The sequence below is a fragment of the Schistocerca cancellata genome, chromosome 5 (assembly GCF_023864275.1).
Source record: "Schistocerca cancellata isolate TAMUIC-IGC-003103 chromosome 5, iqSchCanc2.1, whole genome shotgun sequence".
Taxonomy (NCBI): Eukaryota; Metazoa; Arthropoda; class Insecta; order Orthoptera; family Acrididae; genus Schistocerca; species Schistocerca cancellata.
The window spans coordinates 288,526,526-288,539,911 of record NC_064630.1 but is presented as its reverse complement, the minus strand read 5'-3'; positions in this window follow the sequence as shown (position 1 = coordinate 288,539,911).

Genomic DNA, 13,386 nt, shown 5'->3' with positions numbered 1-13,386 from the left:
GTTATCTATTTATCGGACTAGTACATTGTGTTACATTGACACCCGTATATCGGCGGTAGCATCTACGATGACAACAAGAGCATAGCGAATGGACCAAATAGATATGGGATCGCGTGCATTCCTCGGGTGTGAGCTGGTTAAGTTTCAGTAGTGTTTCTATCCGTTGCCTTATTTGGGGAGAGGTGGCAGTACGTAATGGGCGCAAGGACACTGTCGAACATGAACGTTTTGTAGGTCCAAGTCTTGTGGTGTGAGGTGGCATAAAGCTGCCTGGGCATAGTGACCCTTTTGAGCACGGTACATTCACCGATCAAAGATATTGTGACACTGTACTCCTCCCCCCACGTACGTCTTTTCAGGTACGCCTTTGGCCCTGTCATCAGTTTTATGGATGAGACTGTAGGGCCACATCCAACAGCGCAGATTCAAGAGCTCTTGAAACGAGAGGATATGAGGCGAATGTTCTGTCCCCTTTTCTTAAACCGCATCAAACACGTGTAGAGAGTCATACCGCAGCGCGACGTTACGCACCAACGGCCGTACACCAGACGTCAACCGTGCTGTTAGTGGAATGGAATGCTCCACACATGAACACCTTAGCAATCTTGTGGTCTTCAAGGGAGCGTGTTGCAGACCATGCGTTACCGTCCGTGGTTATCACACACCCTACTACGAAGTGTCCTGCCTTCTGTAATGTCCAGGGGATCATCAAAAAGTGCCATGACTTCGGTGTAGTTATTGTCTTACAGTGAGCCATTTCTGTTCGTCTCATGGGGCACTTTTTTCAGATACCTCCTGTAACATGTAGTAGCAGTTCCTTCTATGTTAGGTCCACGTGCCATCGAGCTACGCAACACGGCAGTGACGCATAGTGAGAAAATTACTTTAGTCCTTGTTTTGAACACAATTTATTTCTGTTTGAGTCAGGAATCGAGCCTGTAACCTTGTCGTTCCTTAGTAATGCTCTTTCAAGTTGAACTGTCTGGTCGCGTCTTAGCAACTCACTTCCTCCCGTTCATTGCTTCGCTTCTCCCAGCACCCCTCTCTTTCAATAATTTAGCACCCTTTCACGGTGTTCCTCTTAATCTTGCTGAAGAAACACATGAGGTCTTAAAAATATTGTGGTATTAGGAGACCAGCGAGAACCATGGACTTTGCCGATAGTGGGGAGGCTTGCGTGCTTCAGCGATACAGATAGCCGTACCGTAGGTGCAACCACAACGGAGGGGTATCTATAGAGAGGCCAGGCAAACTTGTAGTTCCTGAAGAGGGGCAGCAGCCTTTTCAGTAGTTGCAGGGACAACAGTCTGAATGATTGACTGATCTGACCTTGTAACACTAACCAAAATGGCCTTGCTGTGCTGGTACTGCGGACGGCTGAAAGCAAGGGAAACTACAGCTGTAATTTTTCCCGATGGCATGCATCTTTACTGTATGGTTAAATGATGATGGCGTCCTCTTGGGTAAAATATTCCGGAGGTAAAATAGTCCCCCATTCGGATCTCCGGGCGGGGACTACAAGGGACGACGTCGTTATCAGGAGAAAGAAAACTGGTGTTCTACGGATCGGAGTGTGGAATGTCAGAGTCTTTAATCCTGTAGGTAGGTTAGAAAATTTAAAAAGAGAAATGGATAGGTTAAAGTTAGATGTAGTAGGAATTAGTGAAGTTCGCTGGCAGGAGGAACAAGACTTTTGGTCAGGCGAATACAGGTTTATAAATACAAAATCAAATAGGGGTAATGCAGGAGTCGGTTTAATAATGAATAAAAAAATAGGAGTGTGGGTACGCTACTACAGACAGCATAGTGAACGCATTATTGTGGCCAAGATAGACACGAAGCCAACACCTACTAGAGTAGTAAAAGTTTATATGCCAACTAGCTCTGCAGATGACGAAGAAATTGAAGAAATGCATGATGAAATAAAATAAATTATTCAGATGGTGAAGGGAGACGAAAATTTAATAGTCATGGGTAACTGGAATTCGGTAGTAGGAAAAGGGAGAGATGGAAACATAGTAGGTGAATATGGATTGGGGCTAAGAAATGAAAGAGGAAGCCGCCTGGTAGAAATTTGCACAGAGCACAACTTAATCATAGCTAACACTTGGTTCAACAATCATAAAAGAAGGTTGTATACATGGAAGAAGCCTGGAGATACTGACAGGTTTCAGATAGATTATATAATGGTAAGACAGAGATTTATGAACCAGGTTTTAAACTGTAAGACGTTTCCAGGTGCAGATGTGGACTCTGACCACAGCTATTGGTTATGGACTGTAGATTAAAACTGAAGAAACTGCAAAAAGGTGAGAATTTAAGGAGATGGGATCTGGATAAACTGACTAAACCAGAGGTTGTACAGAGTTTCAGGGAGAGCATGAGGGAACAATTGACAGGAATGGGGGAAAGAAATACAGTAGAAGAAGAATGGGTAGCTTTGAGAGATGAAGTAGTGAAGGCCGGAGAGGATCAAGTAGGTAAAAAGACAAGGGCTAGTAGAGACCCTTGGATAACAGAAGAAATATTGAATTTAATTGATGAAAGGAGAAAATATAAAAATGCAGTAAATGAAGCAGGCAAAAAGGAATACAAACGTCTCAAAAATGAGATCAACGGGATGTGCAAAATGGCTAAGCAGGGATGGCTAGAGGACAAATGTAAGGATGTAGAGGCTTATCTCACTAGGGGTAATATAGATACTGCCTACAGGAAAATTAAAGAGACCTTTGGAGAGAAGAGAACCACTTGTATGAATATCAAGAGCTCAGATGGAAACCCAGTTCTAAGTAAAGAAAGAAAAGCAGAAATGTGGAGGGAGTATATAGAGGGTCTATACAAGGGCGATATACTTGAGGACAATATTATGGGAATGGAAGAGTTTGTAGATGAAGATGAAATGGGAGATACGATACTGCGTGAAGAATTTGACAGAGCACTGAAAGACCTGAGTCGAAACAGTTTAATAAGTCGCGGATGCAGAATACTAACGCGAATTCTTTACAGACGATTGGAAAAACTGGGAGAAGTCGGCCTCGCGCAAGATCAGTTTCGATTCCGTAGAAATGTTTGAACACGTGACGCAATAGTGACCCTACGACATATCTTAGAACCTAGATTAAGGAAAGGCAAACCTACGTTTCTAGCATTTGTAGACTTAGAGAAAGCTTTTGACAATGTTGACTGGAATGCTCTCTTTCAAATTCTGAAGGTGACAGGGGTAAAATACAGGCAGCGAAAGGCTGTTTACAAATTGTGCAGGAACCAGATGGGAGTTATAAGAGTCGAGGGACATGAGAGGGAAGCAGATGTTGGGAAGGGAGTGAGACAGGGTTGCAGCCTCTCCCCGATGTTATTCAATCTGCATATTGAGCAAGCAGTGAAGGAAACAAAAGAAAAATTCCTAATAGGTATTAAAATCCATGGAGAAGAAATCAAACCTTTAAGGTTCGACGATGACATTGTAATTCTGTCAGAGACAGCAAAGGACTTGGAAGAGCAGTTGAACGGAATGGATAGTGTCTTGAAAGGAGAATATAGGATGATCATCAACAAAAGCAGAACCAGGATAATGGAATGTAGTCGAATTAAGTCGGGCGATGCTGAGGGAATTAGGTTAGGAAATGAGACACTTAAAGTAGTAAAGGAGTTTTGCTATTTGGGGAGCAAAATAACTGACGATGGTCGAAGTAGAGAGGATATAAAATGTAGATTGGCAATGGCAAGGAAATCGTTTCTGAAGAAGAGAAATTTGTTAACATCGGGTATAGATTTAAGTGTCAGGCAGTCGTTTCTGAAAGTATTTGTATGGAGTGTAGCCGTGTATGGAAGTGAAACATGGACGATAACTAGTTTGGACGGTAAGAGAATAGAAGCTTTCGAAATGTGGTGCTGCAGAAGAATGCTGAAGATTAGATGGGTAGATCATATAACTAATGAGGAGGTATTGAATAGGATTGGGGAGAAGAGAAGTTTGTGGCACAACTTGACTAGGGGATTGGTTGGTAGGACATGTTTTGAGGCGTCGACGGATCACCATTTTAGTATTGGAGTGCAGCGTGGAGGGTAAAAATCGTAGAGTGAGACCAAGAGATGAGTACACTAAAGAGATTCAGAAGGATGTAGGGTGTAGTTGGTACTGGTAGATGAAGAAGCATGCAGAGTATAGAGTAGCTTGGAAAGCCGCATCATACCAGTCTCAGGACTGAAGACAACAACAACAACATTAGGAGATTGTAGAGACGGACGGGATACCACATTAACAACTTGAACCCAAACCTTTTTGAGTAGGAAATAATACCAAACGGCTCAAACAATTATAGAACTCGACGGATTTTTAGAAAATGTGTTAGCATTGAAAGCAAAGTATCCTAGTAGTTAGTTCAATATCTCTTTTAAATTAGGAGTTTGTGGAAGGAGCACTGCGTGCCAATGAGAGTTTGATTACTCACCCATACAGTCGTTAAATGACCATTCTCAGATTGTAAAATCCGCGTGCAAAGTCATTAAACCTTTACTGTGCATGATCCTCCATTACCCTTCCCAAAATGAATTCCTGTCACTCCCAGGTGCCTTTCATGTAGTGCTACATGTGCCCAAAGTTGCTAGAGGAAAGAGATTTAAAATTCAGAGTGTTGGGCTAGGACAGATAACTTTTTTCGTGTGCTGTTGACGTCTCCTTGAGACACGTCACGCGGAGTTCGCAACTGATGAATATTTAGCAGTGCGATAAAAATGCAAATGTAGAAAGCCCACAGTCGCCGCCGCTGCGGGATTGTTGTCCTGTTTCCCTCGGCGTGAGCGCTCCGCAGTTGGCCTAATTGGTTCGCGTAACCAAATTACTTGCACACGTCCGCTGGTTGTGTCCAGTTGCTTTTTGAGCTGGCAGAGTTACTTGCTGTCATCACTGCAAGCAGACTTCATGTTGAGTTTATTACATAAACATTGTACTAACTAAGTTTTCTCCATTCGCTGGCGTTGTTGCTTTCTTCAGATTATTTCATATTCGTTCACTTAAGACCAATGTTTTTTTCCAAACAACAGCAACTTCATGACATTTCTTGAGGTAGAGAGTTCAGTCCTTAGAATTAACATTTAATCTCACAATATTTTCACATAAAAAATCACTTCCTAACGAATAGGCGATGGAAACATGTAAATTTTATAAAAAAATTTCTCGTTTCATATAGATCGACCTGAGGATAAGGCAAATATAAATGTGGCAGTCTTGCTTTGTATATAATTCTTCATTTTTAATTATTTAAAGCTGTTCACTTGTTGATGTGTTCCACTGACGCAATCTTATACACTATGTCATAATAAAAACTGAAGACTGTGAAAAATCAGAAGAAATAAGACAGTGAAATGTCAGACAGAAAATGGCACTAACAACTACAATAGCACAAACAACTATGCAATGAATACTTATAATGATTATTATTAATATACACCTTCCCAAAAGGGGTGGTATGCATGATTCAACGATACCGATAACCCGCCAGACCGTAGGTGGAACAAAAATGGTGAAGGTATTTGTTTAGAGACCGATTAATTATTAAGCCTACTCCTACTCCCCGTTTGATTTGATGTTCATAACTCTCTACTCACCTGGCAAGAAGTCCTGTTCTCCCAGCCACTGCACGTCACTAATTCGTACTGCATATGAATTCAACTTACCCTTTCCCCTTTTTTAATTCTCCGTTCTACCTACCGGACTGGGGGATCCAACATTCCACACTTCAACCTGTAGAATTCCAGGTTTGTTTTTCTTGACAATGATAGCATCCTGAGCCCCACTCAAAGATACGAATGATGGACAATTTTACCTCGGGCATGTCTTACCTAGTAGGATACAATAGCTATTAAGCCATTAAACCAAACAGTAGATTGGCATGCCTAGGGGAAAAAATGGTTACTATAGTTTTCCCTTCTTTTCACCCATTTGAAGTATCAGCCCAGAAAGGCTATATAAAGGGTACTGAACCACTTGAGGAACTACGGGTTAGCTTGACCCTCCACAGACTCTTCTTGATTCCGGTTCCACCTATGGTAATTCAATATGTATCGATGAGGCACGCATACCACCCCACTTCTACAATTTCCTTAAATCTCATTCATAATTATTATTAGCATGGTTGTTGGTGTTTCTGTAATTGTCAGTCATTTTATTCCTTACGTTTCGTTATTCTATTTCTTCTCGCCTTTGAAAGACTTTGGGTAATGTTACGGAATAATTTGTAACATTATGTCACTGGAACATGTAAACTGAACAGCATTAAACAAATAAATAATACTACCTGAATAGAGTACATGGCAAGACAGCAACATACATCCTTCGTTGTCATGCATTCTCAAATCTACATTACGGTAAAAGAATCATCGGACACTCTATTCTAAACAATCTCTTCTATGGCCTATTGATAATAAAAAACCTATATCGGTGTGGCTAAATCTACATCGTTTATTGGAGATCAGCTTTCAAATTTACCAGAGCGTATTGATAGCTTACATTTGTAACATATTTTTATGCAAAGGATAATTTTCCCTCTTTGAAACATTTCATTTAAGAACATATGAAGGGCTTATTTCAATACTGGTACAAGTCCATTTTTGTTCATTGTGAGATATAGAGTACTAAAGTTAAATGAGCGCTGAAAAATCTGCAGTTGAGATACCAGAAATATTTAAGCATATGGATTCTTGCTAGAGATGAAACTTTCTTTCTGTTTGTTTGGATTATTAATTTCAGAAGCATTATAGGCAGAAAAGTGGAGGTAATGGACTTGTGCCACTATTGAAATAAGCCCTTCATATTTAACTGTACCACTGACAGTCTTTCCGTGAAGTAGGAGACACCATCAACAAAGCCCTGAAGGGTACGAAGCCTTTGTTTTCTAATAGCTTTAAGACCTTATGTAAATCTATGAGCAGCAAATTTCTGGAGTAAGTCCAACTGTAAACTGGTGAGATGAATTGCTTTCCATCCCGGACAAATAGTTGTTGTTTCATCACATCTTTTGTTCAACAAATGTAATACAGCGCATAAGTAGTTCTTAATAATTTTCAGTGCTCATTATCAAATATTTCTAATCCCAAATCCCAATGCTACAGAAGTGAAGACCCTAAGGACGCAAAAGAAATGAGGGCTTCACCATACGGAAATTGTGAAAATATGGATGTAGTCATATGGCATGAGGTCAGGACAGTATGAAGTAAGGTTTTGTTAATGCTGAGGAATTAGTGTGTGGTGTGAGTAATTAGTTTCGAAGAAGTGTTTATCTATGTGTACTGCTTCCTGTATTTCATCATCTTGTCTGTGCGTGAATAGTATTGAAGTTTGTTTGTTAGAGATCATGTTTTGTGCGTTTAATCAGGTCACGAAACTACAGGCCACGCGTTAGGGCCAACGCTTTCCTTATGAATCTGTGAGCACAGTTCCTTTACATATATCTGGACTGTAATGGAGGACTTGCACCGTGAGAGGGACACGTCAAGAGGAAAGCGGACTGATTAGAGCCGTATCCCAGTGGCGCCTTGCTCTAGCGCCGTTTTTGCGAGACGGCAAAGAGTGAGACACAGGGGTGCAGAGATAAAAGCCTTGGGATGACTGGACATTTTAATATCTTACGAGCTTTTAACTTCTCTCTTCGGATCCGAAAGTAACATTTACGAAAGAATGAGAACATCAGGTGGCAGAGTAAACGACAAATTCAGACGAGAATAGAGTGAGAATATGATTGGTTCCTTTCAGGTTTCACGGATTTAGTTTTCCACCATCTGTAAGGATCGCGGCAAAATTTCACTTGTTAGTCCCACTCGGAGCAGACCACAGAACGCTGACGCGAAGGTAGACGTTGATGCAGCTGCGGTGTCTGATTGGTGTTGGGAAGTCCGCCAAAGCAGTTACGTGACTTCTTCTGAAGTTCTTGGGGAACCTAGTTTCGGGCTTGTTAGATCGTGTTCCCATCCTTAGTTTATGATTATGTGATTCAGACAAAACATATTTTTGCGCCGTTCTTACAATCTCCTCGGGTGCTACCACAGTATCCACGATGGTCTATTCCAAACCAGGCTGTAATATTCCTCACTCTGCCGACAGTGTTTGAAATAGTTATCGGTAGTTGACAGAGAAGTAGGTTCCTCACGCGTATCTGCAAGAGCATGACAACAATAACTATCCCTTCTCATGTGTGGTGAGTTCCTATTCTTCCCCACATGAGTGCATTACCATTTCTTTACAGAATAGTTGGGTTATGGAGACCATGCTCTGTGCAACGTTTTGGTGATCATTCGTTATTTGTGACCTCATCGTACGGTTGTTCATATTTTCGACTCGCTGTTCATGGCTTACAAAACGAACATCATTTGTGATGTCAAAACAAACTGACAGTCTCACCCTCCAAGGTACAATCATATCCATTCCGCGAAGTTTGGAGATTACTATTTGGCAGCAAATTAAATCGCTCATCCTAAGTTGTAAAGTAGTAGGGAAGTAGCCTGGGTTGGAGTTATGTGCATAAGTTAAATATTACATTTAGTCTACCCAACTAGAAGGTGTTTTAAACACGTTAGATACCCGACGGATGTACGTTCAGTGAAATTTTCTCACCAGGATGGGCATTAAAGATGGAAGAGTAAGAATTCATAATTAATATCGTATTTGGCAGACGGTAAAGTCCTGTTGTAAGAGTATTAAGCGGTGACCAATGAAACCTCAGATCGCTAGAGAAATTAGCTCTGGGCCACCATTGCTGGTATCACTTAGCTGCACGGCGGTCACTTTCAAACAGGGAGAGCCTAAAGGACGCTCAGCCCTGTGGCTACGACAAAACTCAGGGAAACGCAGTGGTCCACTCCATTGACGTCATAAGCGTGAGACCGGGGCCAGAGAGATAAAGAGGCGCTGCAACGAAATTGTGACATCACACTAGTCGGCTTGTCCGCGACACTTCGCAAACGCTGGGCACCGTGAGCGGCTCAAAAGAAATCTATAATTAATTGGAAAGTTACCCCCTAAAAGTCATGTGCTTTCGAGAATTTGCACTCATTTTAACAGGCAGTCAATTATTATTACACTCGTCGGAAATAGTTACTGGCTCCCCGCTGGAGACTGCACTCGCAAGACCTGCAGTGTCACGTGCTGTGACGTATGCACTACAGCCTGTCCTCGTGGGTCTCGTTTTTTTTATTTTTTTTATTTATTTATTGTACCGTGGGACCAAATTAAGGAGAAGTCTCCATGGTCATGGAACAAGTCAATACATGAAATTATTACACGATATTATAAAAGTATAAAATGAAATATGAAAACCATATTCAGGTGACAAGTAAGTTTAAATAAAGAAAATCAACAATCTAACACTGGAATTTGCTTAATTTTTTAGATTTTCCAGGAGCTCCTCGACAGAATAGAAGGAGTGAGCCATGAGGAAACTCTTCAGTTTAGACTTAAAAGAGTTTGGGCTACTGTTAAGATTTTTGAGTTCTTGTGGTGGCTTATTGAAAATGGATGCAGCAGAATGCTGCACTCCTTTCTGCACAAGAGTCAAGGAAGTGCATTCCACATGCAGATTGGATTTCTGCCTAGTATTAAGTGAGTGAAAGCTGCTAACTCTTGGGAATAGGCTAATATTGCAAACAACAAACGACATTAAAGAAAAAATATACTGTGAGGGCAATGTCAGAATTCCCAGACTATCGAATAGGGGTCGACAAGACGTTCTCGAACTTACACCACATATAGCTCGAACAGACCGTTTTTGAGCCAAAAATACCCTTTTTGATTCAGAAGAATTACCCAAAAAATAATACCATACGACATAATCGTATGAAAATATGCGAAGTGGACTACTTTTCGTGTTGAAGTGTCACTTATTTCAGATACTGTTCTAATGGTAAATAAAGCAGCATTTAGTTTCTGAACAAGATCCTGGACATGGGCTTTCCACAACAGCTTACTATCTATCCGAACGCCAAGGAACTTGAACTGTTCCGTCTCGCTTATAATATGTCCATTCTGTCTGATCAAAATATCGGTTCTTGTTGAATTGTGAGTTAGAAATTGTAAAAACTGAGTTTTACTGTTATTTTCCACAAGCCACAAACTTATTTAATGAACTACATTATTTGATACTGTTTCAGTATTACACACAAGAGCCTTCACTACCAAGCTGGTGTCATCAGCAAACAGAAATATTTTTGAATCACTTGTAATACTAGAAGGCATATCATTTATATAAATAAGAAACAGTAGTGGCCCCAGCACCGACCCTTGGGGAACGCCCCATTTAACAGTGCCCCATTGGGACTGAACATCACTAACACTTTCAATATTGCGGAGCATTACTTTCTGCTTTCTGTTCTTAAAGTAAGAAGCGAACCAATTGTAAGCTACTCCCCTTACTCCATTATGGTCCAACTTCTGCAGTAATATTTTGTGGTCAACACAGTCAAAAGCCTTTGTTAAATCAAAGAAAACTCCTAGCGTTCGCAACCTTTTATTTAATCCGGCCCAAACCTCACAGAGAAAAGAGAATATAGAATTTTCAGTTGTTAAACCATTTCTAAAACCAAACTGAACATTTGACAGCAAATTATGTGAATTTAAATGCTCCAGTAACCTTGTATATACAACCTTCTCGATAACTTTAGCAAACACCGATGGCATAGAAATAGTTCTATAATTGTCAATATTATCCCTGTCTCCCTTTTTATAAAGTGGCTTCACTACCGAGTACTTTAATCGGTCAGGAAACCGACCAGTCCTAAAGGAAAAGTTACAGATATGGCTAATTACTCGGCTAACATACATAGAACTATACTTCAGTATTCTGTTAGATATCCCGTCATATCCATGGGAGCTCTTGGTCTTTAGTGATTTAATTGTTAACTCAATCTCCCTCTTGTCAGTATCATGGAGGAGCATTTCAGGTAACAGTCTCGGAACACTTTTTTTTAAGAGCGCTATATGATTCCCTGTTGGGACTAGATTTAGTTCACCTGCTATATTCAGAAAGTGATTATTAAATACTGTACATATATGCGACTTATCAGTAACACGGACATTCCCACTACGCACTTACTGGGGCTGGCAACAGGCGTTCACACCTCTCAACTGAGTTCGCTGATGAATAAATTGTTGGTCTGGTGATGAGGGTGTTGCCCTAGTCAAGAACCGACAGTGATTGAAGAGGTGTTTGTCTAACATCAAGTATCTGTTCGTTGCCACCGCAGAACACGTACCGACAAGAGCGTCAGTGTGCGACAAAGTGCCCTGATGGAGCAGTGTAATAGGGAAGATAGTTGGTGTTTATGCACCCACAAATAGCTACGTTGTGACACACCAAGGGACGTGCCGTAACTGAACCATGAGGCAATTACCCAGGTACAGCTTCATAACAGTGTTTCTCGCATCTCGTGGTCGTGCGGTAGCGTTCTCGCTTCCCACGTCCGGGTTCCCGGGTTCGATTCCCGGCGGTTTCAGGGATTTTCTCTGCCTCGTGATGGCTGGGTGTTGTGTGCTGTCCTTAGGTTAGTTAGGTTTAAGTATTTCTAAGTTCTAGGGGACTGATTACCATAGATGTTTAGTCCCATAGTGCTCAGAGCCATTTGAACCATTTGAACAACAGTGTTTAGGTACGGTACCAGACCACAGGTAAGCAACCTACTATGTGTACTAATGACCAATATTAGTCTCCATAACAATGATCATCACACTTAACTCCGTGGATAGGAGAATGTGTTGTCCTGATGCCTATTCCTGTCACATATGATCCGATTAACAACATGGCGTATTTTGTCCGTGATGCAAACTAAGACCATAATTTTGGCAGCATCATGCTCTCAGATGGAGGCTGTAGATTTCTATCTAGCGGTTAATGCAGCTACGCAGTTAAGGAGCCAAGGGGAACGTCACGAGAGGGAGAAATGGTCACTGTGGTCACAGGTGGAGTGCCGTTTATCACCGAGAACTGTGACAATTTCTCAACCGATCCTCAAAGTCGTCTTACGAAGACACTTTCCTCCCCTAAGAAAATCCGATGACAAGCCCCCATCTCCCAATACGAGATTTGTGATGTATGAACGGATAGCTACATGTAGCATTCAATGATCGTTTGTCAGCTTTTTCTTTCAGAACTCTGATAAATATTGATCCTATTTATTTGTGGAAGCATCATGTTTGATTTCGTACTCACGATAATCAATATATACATAAACAGTCACTTACTGTGAGCATGTCTGTGAATTTTTTATATGACGAGTAAAGGATTCATTTTATTTGGATTGAGTTTCAGCCTGTTTTGCGAAAATTGTTGTGTATGTTTCTATAAAAAAAAGTTGGTTGATGTTTAAGACATGCTTGGAGATGGTCAGGTGGCAAGGTTATAAAGACTGCATGATGAATAGCTGAATGGAAAATGCTTTCTTATGGGAATGACGATGCACTGAACTTGTGAGCGAAATTTGATCTGAATTAGTGGCTTTTCGAAAAATACCAAAAGAAAATCTGTTGTGGTCAGTAGCAATCCTGAGGTCTAAGTAATTAAGCTGATGGACGTTACTTTCTAACTCACAAGTGAAGCTAATTTTCCCCGGAAAACACTGTGTATGATCAAAATGACATCTTCGTACTGAGAATAACACAAAATACCAAGACCAGCTGCCGAAAAGCTATTGAATAATTTTGCTTCCAGTGAATTAAAGAAAAAAAAACGGCCAAGATGCTTGCCAGTGGGTTGCCAATTAGTATAATTTGTCTCTGAAAACACAATAGTTGTATTTTGCTACTGTTCCTAGCAAAAAAGTTAGGTAAGTGACTTGCTCATCACAAATACCTTTTTTCAAAGTTTGTAAGTTTTTCTCAGCGATACCAATGGTTATTTGAACAGGTACTTTGGCATATAGGTTCGCAAAGTCTAATGAAAACAGTGATTTTATTGACTAGATTTTGGCTACTAATGCAGAATAATTATTTCGAGAAACTAGGAATTATTTTATTTTTTAGTGAAGAAACCTAGCCACTCATGATATACACTGTTCATGCTGTTCACAGTCTGACGTATCGGTTGGTAACTTTTATGTGCTTTAAACTGGGAACGTAATTGTGGGGCCTGTGGATTCATATTAATAATCTGTTAAGTTGTTTTCTGTGAAATCTTTTGAGCAAATGCGTAGCGCTGTTAACAGCTAGCCTAGATTCTTTTTGTATCATGGGGGTCGGCTCCTCATCTACGTCCGAGATATTTCTGATAAGAAAATCATTGACCTAAACACAACTATTGTGTTTTCAAAGACAAATTATATCAATGGGTAACCCACTGACAAGCATCTTGGCCGATAATTTTATTAATTTACAGGAAGTAAAATTATTCAATATTTTTTCGACTG